We start from the raw sequence: 24,712 nt of genomic DNA, 5'->3' as shown, positions 1-24,712 counted from the left end.
CTCTCCCAAGAGATAAAAACAATTATATTTTAGTATGAGTATCATCTAAAGCCAAGTGCAGAAGAACCCACAAGCTCCTGAATCACATGAGGACTGGTAGCAGCAATTTTGCTAGTTCCCTGAAGGCAGCAATGGGGAACAGGTAACGTTTGTGACAGTCAGCTGCTATCACACCCAAACCAGAAAGTCTCAGTTTTGTGCAGGTCAAACTCCATGAGATCCTACATACACAAAGGAGGTAGCTGGTTGGTCTGGTTCAGAAGTGCGGCAGCAGTGGCACATAGGCAGGGTGGTTTTTTAATAAAATAGCCCAAGTACTGTCTAAGTCACATGAAAGAGTACTTGGGCTTAGCCCACTACTAATAAACACAAGACTAAACAGGAACAAAAAACCCCAAACAAACAAAAAAACCCAAACAAACAAAAAAAAAAAAACCACAAAAAAACAAACAAATCCCAGAAGAGAGTCTTGAGCACAGATTTTGCAGTGGGAATTCAATGGGGGTGGATAAAGGAAGCAGTTAGAGGGAAGTGGTATGTGTGTGTGTGTGTGCATGTTTGATTGCTTTTTAAACTTTCTTCCTCCACTTTGGAAAATAATTATTTGTATATTTGCTGGATACAAGCCATTCTTATGACTCAAATGCTCCTGCCTAAGAGATTGAAAAATAATTTAAAAAAATTTATACTGCTCTACTAGCAGGAACAACAGAATTATTCACAGAAAAAGGCAGAGCATTGCTTGACACAGTTAAAAAGGAGAAACACATGGTACTTGTGATCAGGGACCTGAAATATCAAAACAAACCATTTTAATGATAGAAGAAGGAAAAGAGAATGTGAGAAATACTTCTCCTGTTCTACTAGCATTAGTCTGTCTCAAGACAGAGTATATCTTGCAAACATTTCCATAGGAATGTTTTCTAATTAATTTGAAGAGCAAGCATCTAAAGTCAAAGAGACTATCCACATAAAAACTTTGTTATTGTACATGTATTGAAACAGACAAGTGTCAGGAAGTCTTTGGGAACAATGTTTGAAGAACAGCATAAATACATTGCTTTATGGGCTTTTTTCCCCTCTGCATATTCAGCTTTGATTAAGTCTGTTATAAAGTCTAAAGAAAATGAAACACTCTTGCACAGACAACAGATTCTCAAACCTTCTCACAACTTTTTGAATCATTTTGGGGGTGGGGGAAAGCAAAGCTGATTGCCCTGAGCATAAACCACACTTTTATTGATCCACGTAACATAGATATGATCTCCTTTAGACTACTCTTGCCAGTGTCGCTAAACTGGGGTTTTTGCTTGTTGGCTGTTTTTCTTCAGGTTTTTCTTTTTGGTGGTGTTGGGTTTTTTTAACAACACAGGAGGGAGGAGCATTAGAAACAGCCCAAGAGGCTCAGTGATGGAAGAAAGGATGGGAGTCTCTGACCACTGTGAGTGACTGAACTAGCCTGTGTCTGAGAAAAAGGTAACAATATGAAAGCTAATGAAGGTAATCTGCCAATATGGAGCCATAAGATTGAGTTGTGTGAAGATCTTTTTTATTACAGGTTGACTTGGCGTAGAAGCCTTCCAAAAGTATCTCTACCATATAATAAACAAACAAACAACCCCACACATACTAAGCAAACAAACAAAAGAAACCCCACAACACCCCCCCCCCCCCCCCCCCCCCGACACATACCAAATCTCTGTATATTCAGGATCTGTCATAAATATCTAAGTGGGAGACCTGCTTTCTGGATCTCATTTCCAGAAGATATTCTTCTCATAGAAAGAGGACTGAGGCACTTGACATGTCCTAGAAAACCCATCCATCTCCTGACGAACTCAGGAGGACATGTCTTCGAAATCTAAATAGTGTTCAACTTGTACCTCACCTTCCAAAGAGAGTGGGTGACAGGTCAGTTTTCCAGTCTTTACTTCATCCAATGTTGCTCAGGCTTACTGTTGTATTTGCAAAAGTTCTCATCAATCATTTTGGCAGTTTGGATTTTCAATGCTGTTGGACTCCTATGACCCTATGTCGAAAATTTTCTATGGATTCAACATAGGTTGGACTCTGCTTTTCGTAAGGGAATCCACACCTTCCTCTGCATTGCACCAAATGCAAGGGTAAAATTTCATCTTTTATGTCCCTCTGCATAGAAACAGAAGCAAATATGAGGAAGCTCTAGAGGCACAAGTGTTTCCTGTTATCAAGTGTTCTTTTTCACTATAATTATTAGTTTAATCTTCATAATTAAAAATTGCATATTTTGTATTTGGCACTCCATGGTTGGCTATGATCTAGAAGAAGTATAAACCAACTGAAGTGATCAATGTTGTATCAAGCAATTCAATAATGTTATAGCAACCAACTGTCATTCTACTGCACCAACATCCATCTGATAAAATAATTGATAGTGCCCCAATCAATTGGTGTAAGGGAAATAGAGTCATTATATGCTGGTACTGTGCCAGGGGATCAATATCTCCTTCAAACACAACCATCTCTGCCTGGCTTTGACATTAATTACCCACAAATATCTCCACATTGATATGCCAGTGGGAGACCGTTATCCTATGTCAGCATTTAATAACTTTGGCATTCCCCTTTAATCCTCACTGTGCTGACCTTACCTCTCTCGACAGCCCCCACTTCAGGATATCTCTCAACTCCTTCACTTCCCACACAAAGGATTTGTAATCGCGTTTGTGTCTCATGCAATTTCCTATTCATCTTCTCTTCTGTTGAAAACTTACACCCATCAGACCTGGAGGTTCATGAAATTTACTTCATAGACAGGGTGCATGGTAAATGCCAGGAATTCCACTGGGACATCAATGGAATTTCTAGCCTTCATGTGCACTTTCTATCTACTGTGGAGTCATTTGTGTCATCTACTATCAATATTTACATTATAAATGTCAGCAGTGATTTTTGGTCTGTGATGGCAGCCACATTAAGCTTTCACCTGAAGCCCCCACCCCCCCCCCCCCAAAAAAAAAAAAATCAATAATATAAGGGAAATAAATATTATGGAAGATTTTATTTTGGTTTTCAGAGTTGTCTTCTTGTGGATTTAGGCCTCCATTTAAATCCCCAAGATCCCACAAGAATCTGTTGGTGTCTAAGAGTCAGATCACTTCAAAGATATTCCTCACACTGAAGGAAAAAATCTACTGTTTTCAGAAAGCTATTTCCTCAATATTTGTATAACTTCACACTTCTCTTTGTTATTTTGGGTTGAAATTGACTAATGTACACAAATTATTAGGAAGGACAGGCATAGATAGACAATAGGTAACATCTGGCTCATTTTCTTAATAAAACAGGATAAAAAAATCTTTGCTTTTTAAAGTGTGGAATAAAACTTAAAAATATGAACACAAAAAGCTGAAATACACAAAGGCAAAACATCTAAAGAAAAAACAAGCCATAATGACAAGATAAAGAATTATATGCAAGAGTCATGGTGTTAAAACAACCTCACATCTTAAAGCAAACACAACAAATAGCATGTGACTTGAGTTTGTGCTGTGTTGAATATCTAAAGCAGCACCACCACATGGAGTGACGTTCATTATGATATGCCAATGAAGCAGACTCAGATGATGAAAATCATCAATCATGGAGCTGTTTCTATGGGTTGTCAAAAAGAAGCTGGTAAATGCAACAACACCAGCGAATTCTCACAATGAAAAACAGTAGAAGCGTATTTTCACTGAAGAAAACAACTGACCCATATGGTGGTTGCTTTTTTTATCTACAAGAAACCTACTCTTCTGCATGCTGATACTCCCACAGTTCTTGCCACCTCCCATCCTATACCTTTGGTAAAGCTGTGTCTCTTTCTTCTGAAAAGGTTGTTTGTGTTTTTTTTTTAATTTGGAGATGGCAGAGAAAGCTACCAGTCTGACAGGTAAAACCAGAGGTGATTTGATAGATATCATCAATGAGCTATTAAAATACATCCTGAATATTAGGGATGCCCAGTTATTACAAATTATTTTTAAGTTTCACAAGTTGTTGAAAACATAGTAAACCCAAGGTATTATAACATGAGATAAAAAAACTGTTTTAGACCTTATATTGGTTTGCAAGTAAGATCCTTAAGAGACTAGTGGAAGAAAGCAATACAATATATTGCAGGCTCTTCCCTGATTTTTTATCAGCAGGGCATAGTTTAGATAAACAGGAAAGAAGAGTGTTTCTTGTTTCTCCTGACATCAGACACATTCTGAAACATAAGCACAAGCAAATTGGGGTCTCCATTGAGACAATGGAGATGAACTTAATGTGCAATTTTAAATGGGGAAATTGCATTTTATAGTATTAAATGGGACTGTATTCTGCATAATTCACATACTCTATCCTAGACATCTCAGAGACAAACACTAAATCAAACCCTAAAGGATAAAGAGAGTCCTTGAGTTTTCCAGGTCTGCAACAGCTGAAATTCAGTATGGTACCTCTTGTCCCAATCCTGAAAAATACAGGAGCATTTTGCAAAAGTCCAGCGGTTTCTACAACATTTTTTTTCCTCCTGCAATATAAGGAACAACACAAAACATACCCCAAGGCACATTTCATATACAATTGTTTTAAAAGACAGCTCATATGTTATAATGTTCAGCCAAGTTGCTTTTAAAGTATTCATTTTTTCCAAAATCTTGGGATGTAGCTTGAATCTCATTTTATTGCTATGTGCTGTAAAATCATTACTCACACATTTGGTCTTTGATTTTCTCAGACCCTCATATCAAAAGGTTAAAATCATTAAAACACACAGAAGCTGGACAGAAATCAAAATAAATTACTAACACCCTGCTCAGGCCTCCCGTATTTGTACTCCTTAAAAATTTAAGCAATTTGATTCCTGGCTTACTTTTAATTACTCATAAGTGGACAACTGAAATTACTTGGGAGCAGATCTAAAATGTCTGAGCTGACTCATTTGAACAAGCCTGAAAAAGACAAGAAGTACTTTTAGATAAATATTTTAAAATAGTAGTAGTTATTTGGCAAAAATTAATACACTAAAACACTTAGCAAAAGTAGGCTGCATACATCCACACTTCCCTGTCAGAAGTGTAAGTAATGAAATACAAATGTAATGAAGATAGAAGTTCAGTGAACTAATATGCCTGTCTAGTACAGTGATTATGTTAATGTCTGTTGCTATTTCAAACCTTCCCTACATACAGAAGTCAGAGCCTGGCATCCAGGTTTCTGCATTACTCACCCACTGCAAATCCCTCAGCAATTGTAGGAAACACAGGCTGTGCCTTCACATTCTACACTGTGTCTACATTCACACACCTCTCCCTTCACTTCAGTTTGTGTGCAAATGATGATAGTCTCTGACACAGGACATTATGCATTTTATAGAGAGAACATACTCATTCTGTGGGGAAGATGCAGAATTTCGATAACTCCAAGGTATATGGGGGAGTAACAAAGGCTTATATTCAAACATCCATATGTGTAAAAAAAAAGGATGTTCCTTTGAACTCCACCAGTTTTCTTCTAAGTCTGCCTTTGGAGCACCCCAGTGCCATTCTGACTGCTGGAGAAGCACTGACTCCCAGAGCTGATCTGCTGCTGCTCTACAGAGAAGTATTGCAGGCCCAACATGTGTTTCCCCACGATGGCCAGGGAGCAGTGCTCCTGACTGCATTTGGGAAGAGGCTGTACAGGACAGCCTTAAGCTCTGTATCACCCTTCCTGCAATGTGCATGCTGCATTGATTCCTTTTTCCATTAAGTGTAATCATGAGCATCCTTTTCTGTCCATGTCACTACGAAATGTAGGCCATGATGAAGATAGCACCCATTGGGTCTGCTGTGCACCAGTTGTCAGGTAACAAGTGAAAGAACCTGGCTTTTATTGATTTATGCTGGCTTTTGGTTTAAGACATGGTTTGTTTTTTTGTTTTTTTTTTTTTTTTTTTTTGTTCATTCCCTTTTGTTCCCTTGAAATACAAGATTTAACATAATACAATAGAAGGGCATTTATTGTTTCCAAGAGTGAGCTCTAAAGATCAAAGTAAAACAGCCAGTTTCACTTGAGTTATCTTGATGCTTGTACTTAATAAATATTAGCAAAACAGGTGATTAAATGCTATGTGTAATATATGAACCTGATACAAAATACACTGAAGAGTAATAGGCAGACACAAGACTAAAAATAATAAATTACTGTTGTTGTTATTATGCTTTGTCAAGCTCTCCTACAAAACGTAAGATGAAGTTAAATAATAACTGAAGTCAAATTTAAAAATGAGGCCCATGGGACTATCTTACAAGTGTTCTGAGCACAGAATACTCACGCGTTCATGGTCTGTGGTTGTAGCTTAGTATTTTCTGAACAATGACAAGCAATTATCACTGATATAATGCTCCCTCTTAAAAGTACTTCTAATAAGAAGATGCGAGAGCAATCTCAAGTGGACTGCGATTTCATTGGAACTGAGAGTTAGATTCGTCTATATTTTATAAATCATCTGGAAAACCACTAGATTTGTAACCATTTTCCCCCTGATTATGAAGTCATGGACAATTTTGCCATGCCCAACTGTCAGCATTGCTCAACATCACAACAGTTAATCAGATTCATATTCTCCTAAAATAATTGTGTATGTTTCTGCTATGTTTAAAATAAAGGGAACTAATGTTTTTGTTTCCTGAAGGGGCATATGTGTGTGCTCAGCTAAGAGCCTGAGGTAAAAGTTCTCCCAGGAGGCCTTTCAAAGACTCTAAGAACTTGTGTGAACTATTTAGGTAATAAATGCTTCATTCAGATTAATGAAGCAATTGGAAGGTGTATTAGGTTTAGGTGTCAAGCAAGTACCTAACTTTGGCATGCTGCAGGTACCTGTGTTGCAACCCCTACAGCTTTCATAATGTAAGTTAGCATTACATTCAAACTTGTCAGGTAGCTTTGAGTCAGGTAAAATGGACTCCAATCCTGCTTTTGCTTAAGATACAATTAAGACAATGAGGTAAACTGCCTTTGCTGAATAAGTACTCTCAACTTTTTCTTGGCATGGCAAATTAAAAGAGATGGTTTTCACATTCATACTGGGAAGCAAACAGAGCAGCTTCAGGAAATTTTCATTCTCTATCTAGTTAGGATAGTTGTTGGATCACAAAAAAAACCTTTATAAAAAAAGGATGAAATTAAGCATGAACCAGCTGATTTTTGTAAATATATAAGATTTAAAAATGCAGCGCATTTGCAGTTGTTTAATCTCATTTTAGCTTAAGACTCAAGTGAATATTCAGGGTAGTATCACCAGACAGAAAGTGTAAGTCAGTACTCAGACCTTTTCCTTGCAAGATGTCTCAAAAAAAAAAAAAAAAAAAGTATTTCAAACATAATTGCAGAGTGCAGCCAAACAAATAATTTCCATAACAATTCATGGGTTTATTTCCAAATCCTTTTATTTTACCTCTAAACTTGATTAGCCCAAGGGAAAGGAAAAAGAAAACAACCATAAGCAGAATATTCCCCTTTATGCTTCACCAGTCCTTTCTCACAGCTGTGAATTGTGCTGGGCCCTAAAATAAACCAAACTTCTAAATCCAGCTTGAGATTCTTGTGATCTTTCAATAACTTGTGCCACAGCTTATTCACACAATTGTTTAGTCTCACTAAATGACCCTATCTTAAAAGAATTACTTATTAGACTCCATCTTGTAGTTTTTTGCTTAGTGTTTCCCCCAAATTGTTTACTTGCAAGTTTTTTTTTCATTTTTGTCTTTTGTTATTGAAGGAAGAAGGAGGGAAGGTAAAAAAGCCACATGTAAATCAAGGCAAAAATCCAACACAAGATCTCCAAGAGATCTCTGTAATCTTTTGCACAGAGCCTCCATTCCCAGAGGCCCTTGGCTCCCCAGGCAGCTCCATGCACTGAGATCTAGTTCTAACTCTAGCCACCAAAGAGAAATTTCCCCAGCTTGACACCACCTCTACTCTTTACACAAGTGTTCTTCTACTTCCCCAGTCCAGTCGTGCCTTTAAGCCCTGATCCAATTGTGGCAGAGCCTGACAAAAGTTGCCTGGAACAGTCTAGGCACTTCCACAGACACCCCACTTAGCACCCCACTCCAGGGACTGCTAAGCTTTGTTTAAGTGATTATGGTCAGCTTTGTACCCATACCTGGCCTCATCTCCCTTGGCACCAATAATTCACAATATACTGGGAGAATTACTGCCCTGGCCCTGAGTTACTCTGGAGTAGCTGGATTATGGTATTAAGGTACATCTTACTAAAAGCCCTAAGAAAAAAAGACTAAACCTCCACTGAAATTACCTGAAATGTTTCATAACAAATATTTAAGGTTTCCAAGAAGGCAGAAATGTTAGGAGTCATTACAAGAATATTTAGGCAACCATAACCTTCAATGCACCTCACATAAATGTGCCTCAATTCAGTGAAAGCTGGACTAGAAACAGGTCCCTAACTACCAGGACTTGATTTAGAGAATCTTTTGTGACACCTGCCTCAGCAACATCTGGCTCCTGCCCTGAGTGCCAATACCACGCAGGCTATAAACCTGCCAATTGGAAGTCATACACTGAAAAATTAAATTTCATTAGTGGAATTGAAGTTGTGAGCTCAAGCTGGCAAATCTACATCATTTAATAAATCAGCATGAGCCTACAAGCATTCAACATTAGGAAGACTCAACACATTTTTACACAAAATAGCTCTTCCCCTTTGCCATCTTAGCCACATTTGCATTAGTTACTGATCCAGATGTGCCACTGTCACACCTGCTCCTGTCTGTTCTTCTGAGAGGCACAGATCAATTTGATTTCTGCTCCTACCATCACAAAATCCATCATTTCTTTCCTTTTCTAGACATATACATCTATCTATTGAAATTTATTTTCATTCAACCCAAAAGTTAAACTGCTTTGCCAGAAATCAGTTATCCCAAAGCCAAATGATCAATATATAGCATGAAACAGAATGACTTTAAAAGTAGGAGGCAGGAAGGAAAGACCAAAAAAGACTTAAAATTTAATGGAAAACTAACTTCTTTTATTGTTATGTGCAGTCAGCATCCATTTGCATTATGCGCTTAACAACCCCTTCTGTTTCTCCTCTCCTTGAAATCCTTCTTCCTTATAACACTGTGCTCCTACAGTTCCTTGGGATTTTCCCATCTCTTCTATCTGTGGAGGTTGTACTTCCCTCTAGTCAAGGTGAAACAAGATACTGATAGGCTTGTATGTTTTCCTTGAAGGGGATCTCTCAGCACAAATATTTAAATTTGGTACAATAGTGATATTTCATCTCCATAAGTAATGACTTCATCATATGTAATATTGCCACTGTTACATTTTTCCTAGAGGAAAAAAATTGCACTCAAATCTAATGTGTTTCAAAGAGACTGCCAATCTTTCCAGAGCAGAAAAATCTCTACCAAATTTCTACTGAGTGCATTAATGTTGTTTTTTAAAAGTTAATTTCTGGTGCTCTGCCTTGGTGGTAAATAGCAGCAAAGGCCCTGTTTTCTGACAAGGTGATTCAATACTCTGAAAATTGAGCCCCTGGACTTAGGGCCCAAAGTGCTCCAGGACTGAAGCATTCAAAGCTACTAGTCATTGCTGGACAAAGCTTCAGCCACTGCCTAATTCCTAGCTATTTTTGCTGTGATGTATCCATGTCTACTGTACTTAAAAGAGAACCCCTAAACATAATTTTTACAGCTTCTATTTAAAAAAAAAATAATTATAGCTTCCAGCACATGCGACTGCAGATAAAATCTTCTCAAGAAAGTTGACTGTAACGCACTGCAGAGCTGCTGGAAACAGGATTACACAATAAGAACGTGTACCAGGTAGAACACAACTGACAGCCATCATTTTCATTTCAAACACAACGGAGACAAAGAAGAGATCTTCATTTTTTATAGAAATAGGTCCCATGTATCTCATACTTTTTTCTTTCTCTTCCAAGCATAGTAATATCAATGAACATCCTTGATCTGACCTTAGAAATTCAAAGTTTAATGTATGAGAGAGCAAAGGGGTTTTAATAAAAAAGATAACACATCTGTGAGAAATGGGAGTAGGCTGTTTATCATTATTAAAGGTTTGTCATTAAATAGATTCATTTGCATTTTAATAACATGTTCAGCTTTTTGTAATGTGCACCAAAATGAGACCGGTTATATTTTCTTAAGACCACAAGATTGAAAACACCATCAATCTGTTCTGAGTGAATGGCACTCCTGAGATTTCCAATAGGGCTGTAATAAAAGTCTGTGGCACTTTGAGAAATGCAGGTGGTAAAAGGGAAAAAGCTGCAGTCCTGCTCCTGGGAATTCTCAAATCATAGCTCACATCAACTCTGAAATGTCTAAGTAATAAAACAGAAGTCAGAAAACAGAAGTCCTATTGCTGTCTCATTCTTTCTGTTTCTCAGAAAGAAGTGGGAAGAATGAGAAATGAACACGTTCTCCAACAGTTCTCATAAGGATCTTTCCACTGCTGCAACAGGTCCTGCAATAAGACTTTTCTGGATGGAAATACTGCAAGACTCAAGACAACAGAACAAACAGGTCTCTCAAACACTGTATGGAGGATGTCACTCCATACTAAGCAGGGCACAACTTGAAAATAGGATGAAAAACTGTGATATATAAGCACGTGACAAACAAATATTGCTTTGCTTCACATCAGGGCTTAGGTGCAATCAATACTAACCATCATTACTGTAACTAAAATGAACAAATTTCTCATTATTCATTGATGGCTGTTATGTGTGGGGAAGAAGTTAGACCATTCCAGACAAGTTTTTGAGTGCATGTAACTTACTTTTCTCTTCCTGAAGCATTACTTTTTTTCTCCTGCCTAAGTCTAATGGGAATTAACACTAGACTAAAGCTGAAATCCTTTGTGCGTACACACAACACACACAAATCAGACTACCTTGCAAGAAATCGGAGCAGATGGGCTCCCACTAATGAGATGACTTACCCTTCAAAATGAAGGCTTGATAAAAAGGAAATAAACCAAGCTTGCTCTACACACTATTTTTTCCCCCAGTACAACTATACCAGGACGATTTTTTATTTTTACATTTTTTAAAAAAGACTAGCTGTCTTAGACATGATAAATCATAGAGTTCCCTGAAACTGTCAGTGGGATGCAGTTTTGGCCTCCTCTTCTGCCTTCTGAGGCATTCTGGGGCTCTTGAAAGGCATATAATGCTCACAGTATTCTGTGAATCAGACTTAGAGAGTGATATAGGGAACACAGACTCATACTGAAAGCTTGGAAAAGGCCTCAGAGCATGTCTCAGCATGTACAAAGTACAAAGACAAATCCTCAAAAATCTATTGGGAACATACCTCTTCTCAGGTAGCATCTGTGTTTTAAACCTCCCTGCCTGTGTTGCCTTTGCTTAATCTTTAAGCAAAGATTAAAGACTAAAGATTAAAGACTAAAGCTTAATCTTTAGTTCAGCTGGAAGAAAAGCAGTTTCATCACCTCACTTATACTCTGTTTGCTGACCCATCGTCTTTCCTGTGGATACTGGAAAGGCATTCAGGACAGCAAATCTTCACAGTTGATTACTATCTACAGAAAATTATGAAAATTGATAGAATTAAGGTAAGAACTTTTCACTTAACTACAAAAGCTGACATTATTATAGCCATGCCTGTAAAAAGCCAGAATGCTAATTTTTCCCCCCTGCCTTCTCATGGGGACAAGATGCCCTTAATTTTTGCTTAGATTTTCTTATTCTTCAAAAATAATACATAGGTTTTGCTTTATCATTTTAGCTTCAGAAATTCTTCCATAAATTCATGCTGCAGTTCAATTCCCTGTGCAACTCATACAGCACTACATCTCCTTTGTGAATGGATAAACATGAGCTCAATAAATTAGGAAAAAATTCTGGGGAAAGATCCTGTAACTTTGAATTTTATAGGGAAGTGAGAATTAGTATCCCAGTAAATTGGTTGTTAGGTGTATGTGTGTGTGCGCTACGAGGGGTGACATCTGATCCTTTCTCCAGCCTCTACAGCTGCCTCCCTGCCAATGCTCTGGCAAGGCTCTTTGTGAATATTGTCCCCTGCTGTACTAAGTGAAATCCAATCTCCAATAAAACCCACCACTTGTGGTGTGGCTGTCCATGCATGGGAAGATTTGTTTTCCAATAATACTTGTATAGTAATCTGGACCTTGCAGAAGTTCATTTACTGAGAAAACAAAAGGAACACACACACTGCAGTAGAAGTTTTAAACTGGAGTGATTAATATAAGTAAATAACTGTGGCAGCTTTACCAAAGCATCTACAGAAACACTTTAAAATTCATAATTTAGTAGTGGCAGGGAAAAACATTTTTTTTTAAATTCTAAATGAATAGGTATCTGAAAATATATCTAATCACTTCAAGCTGTCACCACCCACCCCTGGAATCTGAGTGTGGAAAAGAGAAGGAAAGGAATTGTTGATGATGGAAATGCTCTGTTATTTGTTCATTGTCAGTGAGCAGGGACAGAAATAGCTCTTCCAGTGGAAATTTTTCTGTCCGAGGGTCAACTCATCTTTTTCAAAGCTAAGCAGTGCAAGATGCTGCTGCTAACACAGCTAACTGGGAAGTTTTAAAGGATATAAAATCTGCAAAATTTTAAATTTTAACAGTCATGAAAATCCCTGAAAATTCCATCCTAACACATCCGTAATTACCTACGGCTCCACCTACATAATGCAGAAGTTGCAACAATGGAGTTTTTCTAATGTTGCACCATATTTAGTGTCATCTTGAAACTCCAGGTACTGCAATCAGAAAAATTGCATGTCTATAGCTTTTTTCCTCAGCTCACTTTGATAAATGCCAAGAAAACAATCTCAGATTTTGACCCTCAAGAAGGGTCAAATAAGAGAGATCTTAAGATTTTTAAATCAGTCTTGGGATGTTCATTCCTAATTTAAAAATGGAAATATACCACCTCTTCTCCTTGCTCTCAATTGCCTGGTAAAGAGAACGCTTTCTACATACCACAAAATTTTTGTGGATGCAGAGATAGGAACAGCTTTATGTCCTCACTTGAGCAAACCAAACAGACCATTAAGGTGTCAGTTATTCTCTGTGCTACTCCACGTGCCTATCTATGAATGACCACCACAGGAGCCTGCTGCAAACCAGCATACCTGGCATGCCAGTGACTTGCAGCTTCAATAACACCAAAGGAAGTGGCTTCAGAACATTAACAGGTAACATTCCTTAGCCAGAGCTATCCTCAGGGAATTTTTTAGTTTTATTTCTAACCCCACAATTCCAAACCAGAGAGCTAATCTAGCAGAAATACCAAACCAACAAAAATCCCTCCCACCAAAAACCAAAAACACCAGATGACACCAAACAAAGAAATCCCAAAACAAGAAAACTAACCAAACAAACCACCAAACAAAACAAACAACCAAACCAAAGCAACTCCTCCAGAAGCCCAAGAAGGTATACCTCCTCTCCAGCATTTTAGCGGCATTTCTGAAATTCCTATATGAAAAATAGAAAATTTAACTATCAGCAAATTTCATCTCCCTTTCTACAGTTACCCTTAAAGGCCATTTCATTTGATAATAAATTCATCATTATATCAAATTTACATAATGTTTTCCAATTACTTATTAATATGCAAATATTAGGGGGAAAAAAAAAGACTGAAAACCCATATGTTCCTAAAACAGGAAGATATGGTATTTAACAGTGGGGGTGGGGTGAATCAAATGGAACCTCACCATTGCACAAACAAAGCACAACCAGAGAATACAAGAGACTGAGGTCTAGACCACCTGCACTGAAAATCGTGTAGCTGTCCGAGGCATTAATGAAACCAAGTATGTATAATTTTGAAACACAAGGAAAAAATTATTAGAAAATATTACAGTTGCATGTCACTATTTAGAAGAGGCAGGAAAAGAAAAGGATAGATGATGGCTCCACCATTGGAAGGTTAAGGAAGTGAAGAATTCCGGGACAGGTTTCCAAGCACCTTCCTCTAAAGCTCAAGAATACTTCACAAATAATCCTCAAGACTTTTAATGCCTTTAAATATAGCACATGATCAAAATACTCTTGTAGATCAATGGCCCTCTGGACTTTCCGGATGACATCCTTATAACAACCCTGAAAATTAATTACTGTATGAAAATGCAGTGAACTTTCTGAACTGGAAATAGACTGGACTCTGGGACATTAATTTAGGCAAAGACTACCAACATCTAAGCCCTTAGCTGCTATCAGGGCCAGGAGTTCTAACAGCACCTTCCAGCTGGTCATGGTAGGAATTGCTCTAGTCTTACCACAAGCCCCTCATATAACATACCTGGAAAAAAGTGATATAAGAAAATTTGGCAATAAAAGTAAAAAAGAGGGGGCTGCACTGTCCTTACAGTCTGAAAACTTTTTATAATAGACGATTCACTATTTTTCATGGCAATGGTCATCTTGCACCGTGGCTCCACACAGTGTCTTTGATACCTGCAAAACTGTTACCTCTGAAATCTCAATGCTTAAAATCTCAATGTTTAAAATCTTGAAATCTCAAGGTTTAAAAAAAAATGGGAAAGAGATTGGACATTTTCTATTTTTACCAATTAGGTCCCACCAAAGATTTCTTAAGAATCCAACAGGAGACATTTCTTGTTTGTGAGTTGAATAATTTTTTTTACATGTTAAAAATCTTATTTTTGTATTGCAAAGCATAAAAATCAAAGCCTAATTTAAAAGTAATTGCATCCTGATTAGCTAATAAATATGGGACCTAGACAGACATACTCAAAACTGTTTTCTGTGGAAAACCATTCACTTCCTCATAATCTCTTTTTATTGTTTTATTGGCACTGGCTCTGATGACTTTTTCCTCTGAAAAAATGGTTCAGTTTGTTTTGATAACAGCATCTACCTTAAACAAAACTAACAATGACAGTCCTGTGTTATGGCTCAGTCAGTTTTTTGCCTATTTAAGACTTAAGGTAACTTTTCCTGATTAGATATAACTCCTGAAGTTTCTTTAATCTCTCAGGTAAGGCTTTCTAGCGCTCTAAAAATGATTAAGAACTGATCTATTCACTGAGATACTGCGCAGCCTACCCGGAAAATGAGAATTACAGTTCTACAAGCTCTGCTGCACTCTGTGACTAAATTATGCTGAATTCTATAGTGTTCCATTTTGTACAGCTAAAAAATGTCCTGTTACTGATTGGGATGAACATATTGTATTCTGTGCCAGATACCGAAAAACTATGGAGACCAAAAAGCATGAAGGACAAAATATATTATCAATAACAAGATGAAAACAAGTGAAATTTGTGGTTATAAAGCAATTTGCTGTGCTTTCTGTTTTGGTAAGTTTGGTGCTTAATTGTCATTCAGAGCTTGGAAAGGCCCAAGGAATTAACTATCAGAGATCTTCTCTCAGATTTTTGCTAAGCAAATATTTGTGCTAAAAAGCTACAAACATAAAAATGAAGCACACCCAGTCAAAGCACAATCAAACAGGACTCAGTATCCACCAGAAGAAAATTTATTGCAAAAAGCATGAGAGGCAGTGTTACACCAGCAACCTCTTTCCCACTCACATGTACACAAATAAGCAATGATTTTCTGTGTCTCGATAACCGACTTCAGATGAACAAAGAGTCCAACACTTTTCCTTAGCTCCTTATCAGTCACTTCATACATGCCTGTAGCTAACATCATTATGCTATGGTTTTTTAAGTGTCTGTCAGGAAGTGGGTCTTTGATGTGAAGAGACAACAAATCTGGATAGAGCTGATGGATGTTTTAAGTCCTTTCTTAAAGGCTTGATAGAATAATTAAACTGATGCTCTGTAGTGGTAATTAGGAGAGAAAATAGAGCCACCAGCCAGTTTGGGGAATTATTAGCAAGCTGTGCACATATAAAACACAAATGGTCAGGAAAAATAAGCAGAGTGCTTAGTCCTGAAGAGTGGGAACCTAGAAGTGCTGGAGGCCTTAGGTCTGTTAATGCTCAGCATTTGTAACTGCAAGAGAAAGAATAAATTGTGTGTACAGACTTCAGTAACAAATAAAGCATAAGGGAAAAAATGGATATATCTAACTGGAGCCACAGTTTTTTCCTTTATAAAATACTTGGAAAGATCCAGAAGAGAGTCTCAGCACTTTGTGCCACCAGGACATACATAGTACATTAAAAGGCGTTCAGTGGCAGCTAACAACTCTTCTGTCAGAAAGCATTTACTACCTAATAATTCTTCAAAGAGAGCTCAACTTTGGTACAATATCCCCAACAGAGGAAATACAAAATCACAGGAGCCTAGATTAGTATGACAACCTGGCTTCAAAGACAAAGACCAAGCATCTGCATGGGTGCTTGCATTCGTGTCTCCCTATTAAGGAAATACACACTGCAATGAGATCCTGGAGTAAGCATGTAATTATAGTCCTTTAATGACTTAGCAGCACACATAGGCATACAACTAATGTGTACAAAGAATGCAGCTCCAAGTTGTCCAAAAACTGCTGGAATTACAGGAGACTGCTGTTTCAGAGAGGTGTCCTGAGAGCCTATATGGACCTCCTGACATGCTAAGGAAAGGAAATGTGAGAGGATCTGTAGGGCCTTGAGAAGAACTAGGGCCATTGTTTTTCAAACTCTCAGGAAATAACAAAATAGAAAGTGCAGTTACATTAGCTGAAAATATGCCAGTGGTGCCATCACTTACATTTACAGTGCCCTACGGGAATGATGTGACTCTCATGCAAAGTTTTCAGCAGGTCATGGCTTCACCTCCTGTCTCCACTCCACGACACTACATCACAATTACAGTTGTTATAATGCCATAAGCCAGTTTTTTGGGCTATGTGGAATTCCTCTCCCAAAATCAAAAGCACTCTTTCCTCTCCATTTCTTTCAGGTATTGAAGCTTTTTATTTAAAAATTACATAGAAGCTATTTTTCATTTTACAAAAGATAGCCATGACATAACTTCAGCACAAAGAGACCAGAAATGTTATGAAACAAGAAATTCAATTCCTTCCCACATATGAAGAAAAATGCCATGAGAATTCATTCATGACATTTAAACATTTATACGAAGTTGCTGCCAATCAAGGAATACGGAATAGAACTTGTGGAGTAACAAAATAGAGCTGAAAGGGCAGTCTCAAGAGTGGATTTTTAAATCCTGCCTCTTGGAACAGAACAAAATACAACCCCACAGACTCCTGTTTCAATTTGACTTAGCCAGCACTATTTAAAGCTGTTGCTGAATGTGAACATCTCTAAGGCCTGTGAGAGGCCTGAGGGTCTGTAGCTTTCTCCTGCCCCAGTTCCAGGCAATCTATGCTTCTTCAAAAAGGGCAAATGAAGTTTAATTGCAAGAAGCTAATTTTCTTAAGCTTTTCTTAGGAAGCATTTCAACAGAAATGAAGGTGACAGATGGCTTTTCAACACATACATAACATCAGTAACCCAATGTTAAAAATCTGTGTCACCTTCACAGCATAGCTCTAGTCATTCAGGTTACTCACTATTACTGTTATTTTTACTTGCAAAGAAGAGTTTGACTGTAAGAGGTTTACAACAAAATACATTAAGGGCAGTTTGACAGAATTAAATATTTATAGTGTATGGTAAATAATTTACAGAAAATATATTAAGACCTCAGGCTCTAATTATTTCGCTTTTATTGTTTTGATCACCTCTGAGAAAACACTCTTGCAAGAAAAAACCAATCACGTGCCCTTTTCTAAGATACTAGGAATGATTGATGGCTAAGTATAACCTTTCCATGAAAACAATTCTACTACCAGTTTCAAGTGGGTATATGATCAATAAGTTTAAAGTAGCATTCCACAGTATTGTGTGGTGTCAAAACATAAGCGCAGTTATATGACAAAACTTAACTAGTCTCTGGTTTAATCTTTGGTTAGTTGTTTTTTTCCCCTGAGAACACTTGCATTTACCTGTTTGGTCCACAAAAGCAACAGAACCAAGGTTTTTGTGTCAGCCTAAATAAACATTAGCAGTGTGTTTACAGTAAACAACATGTGGCTCCAGAAGCAGCATGTGTTTATCAAAGCAAAGCTTCAGACAGATGTGTCTTAGCTGTATTCAGTGCCTGCCTTACCCCTGGTGAGTACTGCACCAGGGCATCCTGTCAAGGCTTCTCTCTCAGATGCCTGGCAATCTGAATTTGAAATACTTGCAGAGCTCTGAAGCTCCCCTTGCAGATTCAGAGTTTAAAAAGGTATCTATTTTTCTTAGAATAAACAAAGTTTAAAAGCCTAAGAGAGCAAAGCTTTCTGACTGCGCACCTGACTATACAGTCAACAGCAACCTAGAAGTGCCTCCAGTGCCTTGCGTGCATCCATGAAGCTTCATGTGCAGGGATAACCAGAGACAATCAATGGTACATTGACTACCTCAAAGCCAATCCAGTAAAGGATTGTTAAAGGATATTCAGCTGCTCAGTGAAGGGAGTATTCTTTGCAAGGCCTTGTGCATTTTCTAGAATGCTACACATTTACTGGCCTTTGCAAGTCCAGCCTTGTCTTGGGAACCAAAAGAATCCGTAGTTTGTTACTATAGGACACAAGAAAACATGATGCGTGCCGCTGCTATTGTAAAGGTAAAAAACGGAAGTTTATTTTCTGACTCTAGCATTTATAGTTTTCCAAAGGTGACAGTGGATTGGAGGGTGAAAGTGCCACCTCTCCAATGACACTGGACAAACTACTAGTCTATCAAATTTCTCCACCTCTAAGAAGGAATGTAAAAACAATAAGTTGTTTACAGAAAGTGTGTGAGAAAGTTTGCTACAAGAATGTAAACTCAGAAGGCTTTAGAAAATCTTAAAAAAATCAGGGTGACAGTAGTTAATGCTCATTTCATCAGAGATCCTGCTAATCAACTCCCAAAATCATTCCACCTTTCTTTGGAACAGGTGCACCTCTTCACTTGCAACATGTCTTATCTTTCAGCCTGAAAACCCTTTACCTTTGCCAATAAAAACATGTCTGGAATACACAAAACAACATTAATATACACTAAAACTTGCCATTTAATTAAAAAAATGGACTTTTATATATTGCTCAATTCTGTGTACAATTCATTAAGCAACTTTACTCTTCAAAAAGGAGCAGCTGCAAAATTTCCAGTCTGATGCACAGCAGTGCTGTGAAACCTTAAGGGCTAACTTTAGATTTGAAGCATAGTTCACTACAAAATACAAGAGATTATGGCTATTTTAGTAAATCTATATTTACAAAATATTACCATAAAAAGAAATTAGGAGGTAAAAAATTGATTCAAAGATTATTTTTCTCTTGACTTCAGTCTGCTCAGAACTGAAATGTCTGTGAACAATGAGTTGCCTTAAAGTGTACAGAAATTGCTCCAGAAAAGCAGCAAACATCTCAGCTCTCTGAAGCTCTTTTCGTCTGCATTTCAAGTGAACTTTAAACTCCTGAATTTTATTAGAAGGTTTTGTCTACTGTTTCCTTCTTCAAGGCACGATTAGAATCACAGAATCATTAAGGCCAGAAACATCTCTCAGGTAATCAAGTCCAGCTGTAAATCTAACACTGCTAAGTCCATAATTAAACCATGTCCCAAAGTGCCACATCTACCCATCTTTTAAATACCTCCAGAAATGGTGACTCAACTACTTCCTGAACAGCCTGTTCCAAGGTTTGGCATTGCAAGAAAGAAATTTGCTGTATTTTTATGTTCTTGGGAAAACAAGAAGTGCCAAACAAACAGTTAACAAAGCTTTACAGGCCCAGAAGAGATGCACAGTTTTTGAAATGGGAGATATTTTGGAGATTTTTTAATTTTTTTTTTTCCTATGGAAATAAATAAAAATATTTTAACCTATGGAAACTTATTCCTATGGCAATAATCCAAATTATTTTAATATTTCTTTTTTATTGTCACATCTGCCCAGACTTTTAAGTTGCTACATTATGCACTATAGCCTATTTTAAAAATTTAAGAAATCCTAGAATTGAGTTCCAGTAATCACATTAAAACAAATTACAGCTGTTATTCTATCATGGTAGCAGATTTGCCCAAGCTACAACTTTCAGTAACTGCAGGAAATCAACACTGTGACTTCTTTTTTCTCCTCTCATCATTCTTCTGCTTTCTGTTCCACTAGTTCCCTAGTTCAGCACCCTTACAGCTAATGCCTACACTTTACTCCCAGTTTGAATTTATTAGTTTTTAACTTTCAGATCTTGAAAGTCCTCTTGAAAGTTCAGATCTTGAAAGATCTTCCTGCTACCTATTTCAATACCAGCCAAAGGAGTTCTTCAGTCTTAATCAAACTACCTTTGCTGTCTTTTGTATACATTAATCAGTTTCTTAAAAAAAAAAAAAAATCCCCACACCCGCATCTCTTTCTTGCCCCTAAATATTTTTTGAGTTGCTGTCCCTGCACAATGCTCTTTAGTATTATTAATAATATTTAAAACTGAGTAAATGCAATTTAAAAGAATCTAAAGAACCATGCACCAAAACCTCAATAAGATTAAGCACTTCACACCTACAAAACAAGTTATGATCCCTGCTCCAAAGAAATCAAAGACCAGACAAAGGGCAGACAGTAGTAGGTAAAAACACTAGAGGAGATTGGGCAGACCAGCATTTCCAGCTAACTGACCCAGCAGGCAACACTGTACCAGTTTTGAAGCCATCAGTACCAGGCATAAAAAATAACATTCCTAAATCTGTCTCTGGTAAAAGTCAAACATCTTGCTTAGAAAGTATCTGCAGCTCCGTTGCTCATATTCTCACATATTACAGAAGAAATTTTGTAGAGACTTCACACTTTGCTATAACCATGAAGAGACAGAGTCTTTTTAGAGTAAGAAGAGGGTAATTGCATAGAAATTATTATCTCCCTAGAAAAATGAAGCTTCATTTTGTCTCTCCTGTAGGATTGTGCTAGCAAACAGAGAGGACTGTTCAGTCAAATAAGATTCTGCTTTCTTACAAAAGAAAAGTACAGTTTAGACTACTCAGCAAGTCATTAGTTTTGCATTAATAAAGACAAGCATATTTAATATCCTTAAAGTCAGGAATGGCTAATTTCAAGCAACACTGTCAAAGGAAATATTCCCCCTACCCTGCTACAAACCAGTTTTCCAATATTGCTTATCTTCTAGCCTTCAGTCACAATCTGCTTAATTTTTGTTGTGAAAAGGAGTTATCTGTTGTGGTGATGGTTTGGGCAAGATGACAAAAAGGTGGATAGGTAAGAACAAATGCAGTAAAAAGCTACAACAAAGGAGGTTAGAATATCTTTTTAATTCTTTTATCATATTCATAATGAAAGCTCATGATGAAAGAGAAAATTGCTACCTTTCTTTCACTAAATAACTCTTTGACCAGAAAAGTTTTTCAACTTCCTAACAAACATTTCTTGACTCATAAAATTCTTCGCTCTCCAGAAAATGAAATTACAAGAAGAAATGCCAGAACAATGCCAGTAAATGAAAATCTCTTCTTTTATTTGCTATTTCTAGGGCTTTATTCTATTTAAACTTAAGGAGATGGAAGAGGAGCATAAAAAGGTAATTAGCTTTCAAGCAAGGGGAAAATAATTTCAAATATGACATTCAGTCATAAAAATATTGCATTTGCTGTAGCAAAAGGAAAATCAAACCACATGAGCCCTCAGGTCTGGAATGTTGATCCTGAAGTGACCAATGTGCTTCCAGGGAAAAGCCAATAGAAACAAACTACACTGCACACTATGGATTGTGCAAGGCAAAGGAAAAATTGTGCAAAGAGAAAAAGTGCTTCCTGACCCTTGCAGCAATCAGCTTATTCCTCAAAGCATGAGATTTAATTACCTTCATCTCAGTGGGCACAACCATGAATATCACTGTATACCTTCTAATGCTCAGTGCATTCTAGCTGAGAAAGGGACACCAATGTAAGAATTTCTAGAACATTTCGATTCTGGAACCTGGGTAATAACTGCAGCAAGAAATCTATAGCAAAAACATGCAAACTGCATCAAGTGCATGAAAATACAATTGCATTTAGATCTTCATTTTTGAGAAAAAAATATCCTGTAAATTAATTTCACTCTAAGAAATCTCATGATAATTAAATTCCCCATGCCAGAAAAGCAACAAATCTCAAAACCAAAAGCCCTAGTGAATCTATTTATCTGATAGAAGATTTAGGACACTCCATACATATATATCTGACAAGTGGCATATACCCCTGTGGTCTGTCCTAAAACTTGAGTGCAGATTTTTGCAAAAGCCCCAAAAAACACCCTCCATCAAAACAATCAAATAGGAACATTGGCAGTTGAACAGTTGTGTTCTCCTCAGAAATGTACTGAAAAATACATGAAATTTGACATGCCTTAACTACAGAAGAACTTCAGGCATGCAGTAATAATGGACATATATAAGCATCATAATGTTATGATGATATATGTTAATAAACATCATAATGTTATGAACATCTTTAAACTACTGCTCTGTTGGTAGCACTGTCTTTCCTCAGTGTACACAGTATTAATTTATCATTTCTCTGCCAGGTGCAAGCCTCTTCACCTGCTTCAGTGCTAAACAATTTCATTTGAACCTGTATGGAAAGAAGGCAACTAGTCCAAGAAGTTTTACTAGTTCTGCGTAAATCAGGTAACATAGTCCACTACCATTTCCCACCAGGAATGAGAGTTTCAAGGGATGTTGAGGGTAGAAACAGTGTCACCTGCTGAGCAGCGGCGTAGAGAGCTGGACACTGTAGGCTCAGATCAGAGAGCATTGGGGTTACTTATGCAAAATGGTGAGCTTCTCACTCATGACAAATACTAGGTTTAATGAACTCCTCCCATTAAATGTACTAACTCCAGTTCTGGAAGGTCAAAGGTTTTCTAGATCTCATTTTTAATTTTTACATTTATCTGCAATGTTACTCTCTCCCAGCAAAACTGGCAGTCTGATTGTGGGTATTCCTTCTCCTCTGAGCATATATGACATGTACTAAAACTTGAATAAGAGGGAAGGTGGAGGTTATCTCAGCTTTCATAGCTACTTAGGAGGAACTATGAATGGCTCACCTTTTCTCCTTTTTGTAAACCTGTCAGTGTACTAGGAATAAGGAGTGTCTAAGTACCTAACTGTACAGGAAGAGGAAGATTGACCACTGGGTCACAGCATTCTTGTCTGATATCATCTCCAAGACACAGAGGACAAAAAGAAAATCCTCTTCTTCAACAAGATATACAAAGGTATCACTGCAGAAATCAGAATTACTAGCGTGTTTGCTAAGATGAGTGCCTGGGCAAGTACTCATTGAAGACATTCTGTCCTTTGCAAGATTAAAAGATTTATGGTTAAATATCCCTCTCCTTCCTGAATCAGAAGTTTTAGTGAAGAGGCTTATATGTTGTATTCTAGCTTCCATGTTACCAAAACACTACACCAACCTTCCTCTTAAGTTTTACCTCCTCTACTCTGCAAGTCCACCTCTGTAAAGCAGTTACCATATGCTCAACTCACAGCTTGCACTTGAGCTTTCTCTATTTACACAGGATCTAAACATACACTTAAATACTTCGCTGAAAAAGATGAATTTTTGAGTCATGGACATTTTGGAATAAAAGTCAAAGAATTAAGAAGTCCAGAACCTGGATTTGTGGATATACAAAAGTAGAATTGCATGCTTTTAACACTGTCTTGTGAGTCCTTTCTGGGATGAATGTGTGCTTGAGAGGACCAAAAAGAAATAGCAAAATGTCTTCTTGTTGCCCAAAGGTATTTAATATGGTGGAGCAAGGGGAATATAATCAGCATTAAAGTGCTCTTCATAAATAATGGACAATCTAGCAGCTTTTATCTACTCTGCACTTTAAAATAAAGTTTCTACTGCTGAATATTTCATGAGCAAAAGGTCATTTATTGTGGCTTTTAAATTATACAATTCAGAAACTGTTAGGAAAAAAAATTCTCCGTTGCAATGCAATAATGGTGAGTTTTGAGTATCTGGAGAAACATGGGCCACCTTAAATACATATTTTGAAACCTACTGCATATAAACTAATGGGGACATCTTTGCCCTGAACTATAACTACTGGTTTTTTAGATGTCCAATCCTATTCAGCAATCCAGTATTTAATCTCAAGTGAAGCATAAATCTTAATGTACATTCTCCTGAGCTGTCAGTTCTAGCTTGCATTTCTTATCAAAGTATACTTCTGATCACAGGTCATTTAGATGTGCATCCATGACAGTCATTTTCAGGAAATCTATTTTCTGCACATTATTTTAAAGATGTATTTTATTACAGCCTTTTCAAATGACAGTTAGAGTTCCACATAAACAAAACCATTAAAGAAGCACACTGGTGAACAGGTGAATTGTCAAGATGAGTTAGAAGTAACCTTAGCTCTGTCCTTTGTGAATATAAGGCCACAACACAGACCTATTACTGCATCCAGAGACAGATGTTCTGTGGGTGTAGATCAGCATGACTTTACAGAAGTCAGTCATGTTACATCTGGTTTCTATCAACAGAAGCACCAGTACACTTCTCCTTAGCACCATCACATTTACATCATCCCACACCTATAAATGACCACAACATGAGCCTGCTGCACATCAGCACACCAAGCATGCCAGATACTTGCAGCCTCAGCAACACCAAAACAAGTGGCTTCAGAACATTAGCAGGTAA

The 24,712-nt window shown here is 37.4% G+C and overlaps 1 protein-coding gene and 1 long non-coding RNA gene across 5 annotated transcripts in view; both read right to left on the bottom strand.

The window, feature by feature from the left end:
- Nucleotides 1-24,712, bottom strand: part of ELMO1 (engulfment and cell motility 1) — a 300,684-nt gene that overhangs the window by 119,129 nt on the left and 156,843 nt on the right. The gene's annotated exons all lie outside the window — the stretch shown is intronic.
- LOC137481892 (uncharacterized) lies at nucleotides 10,046-24,413 on the bottom strand. Its single transcript, XR_011003745.1, has 3 exons — nucleotides 23,097-24,413; nucleotides 12,724-12,797; nucleotides 10,046-11,589 (listed from the first exon to the last, which is right to left on the bottom strand). It is a non-coding gene; the product is annotated as an uncharacterized lncRNA (long non-coding RNA).

This window comes from Anomalospiza imberbis, chromosome 1, assembly GCF_031753505.1.
Source record: "Anomalospiza imberbis isolate Cuckoo-Finch-1a 21T00152 chromosome 1, ASM3175350v1, whole genome shotgun sequence".
NCBI classification, from domain to species: domain Eukaryota; kingdom Metazoa; phylum Chordata; class Aves; order Passeriformes; family Viduidae; genus Anomalospiza; species Anomalospiza imberbis.
Note: the sequence above shows the minus strand (reverse complement) of the source record. Positions and strands in the feature narration are given on the sequence as shown.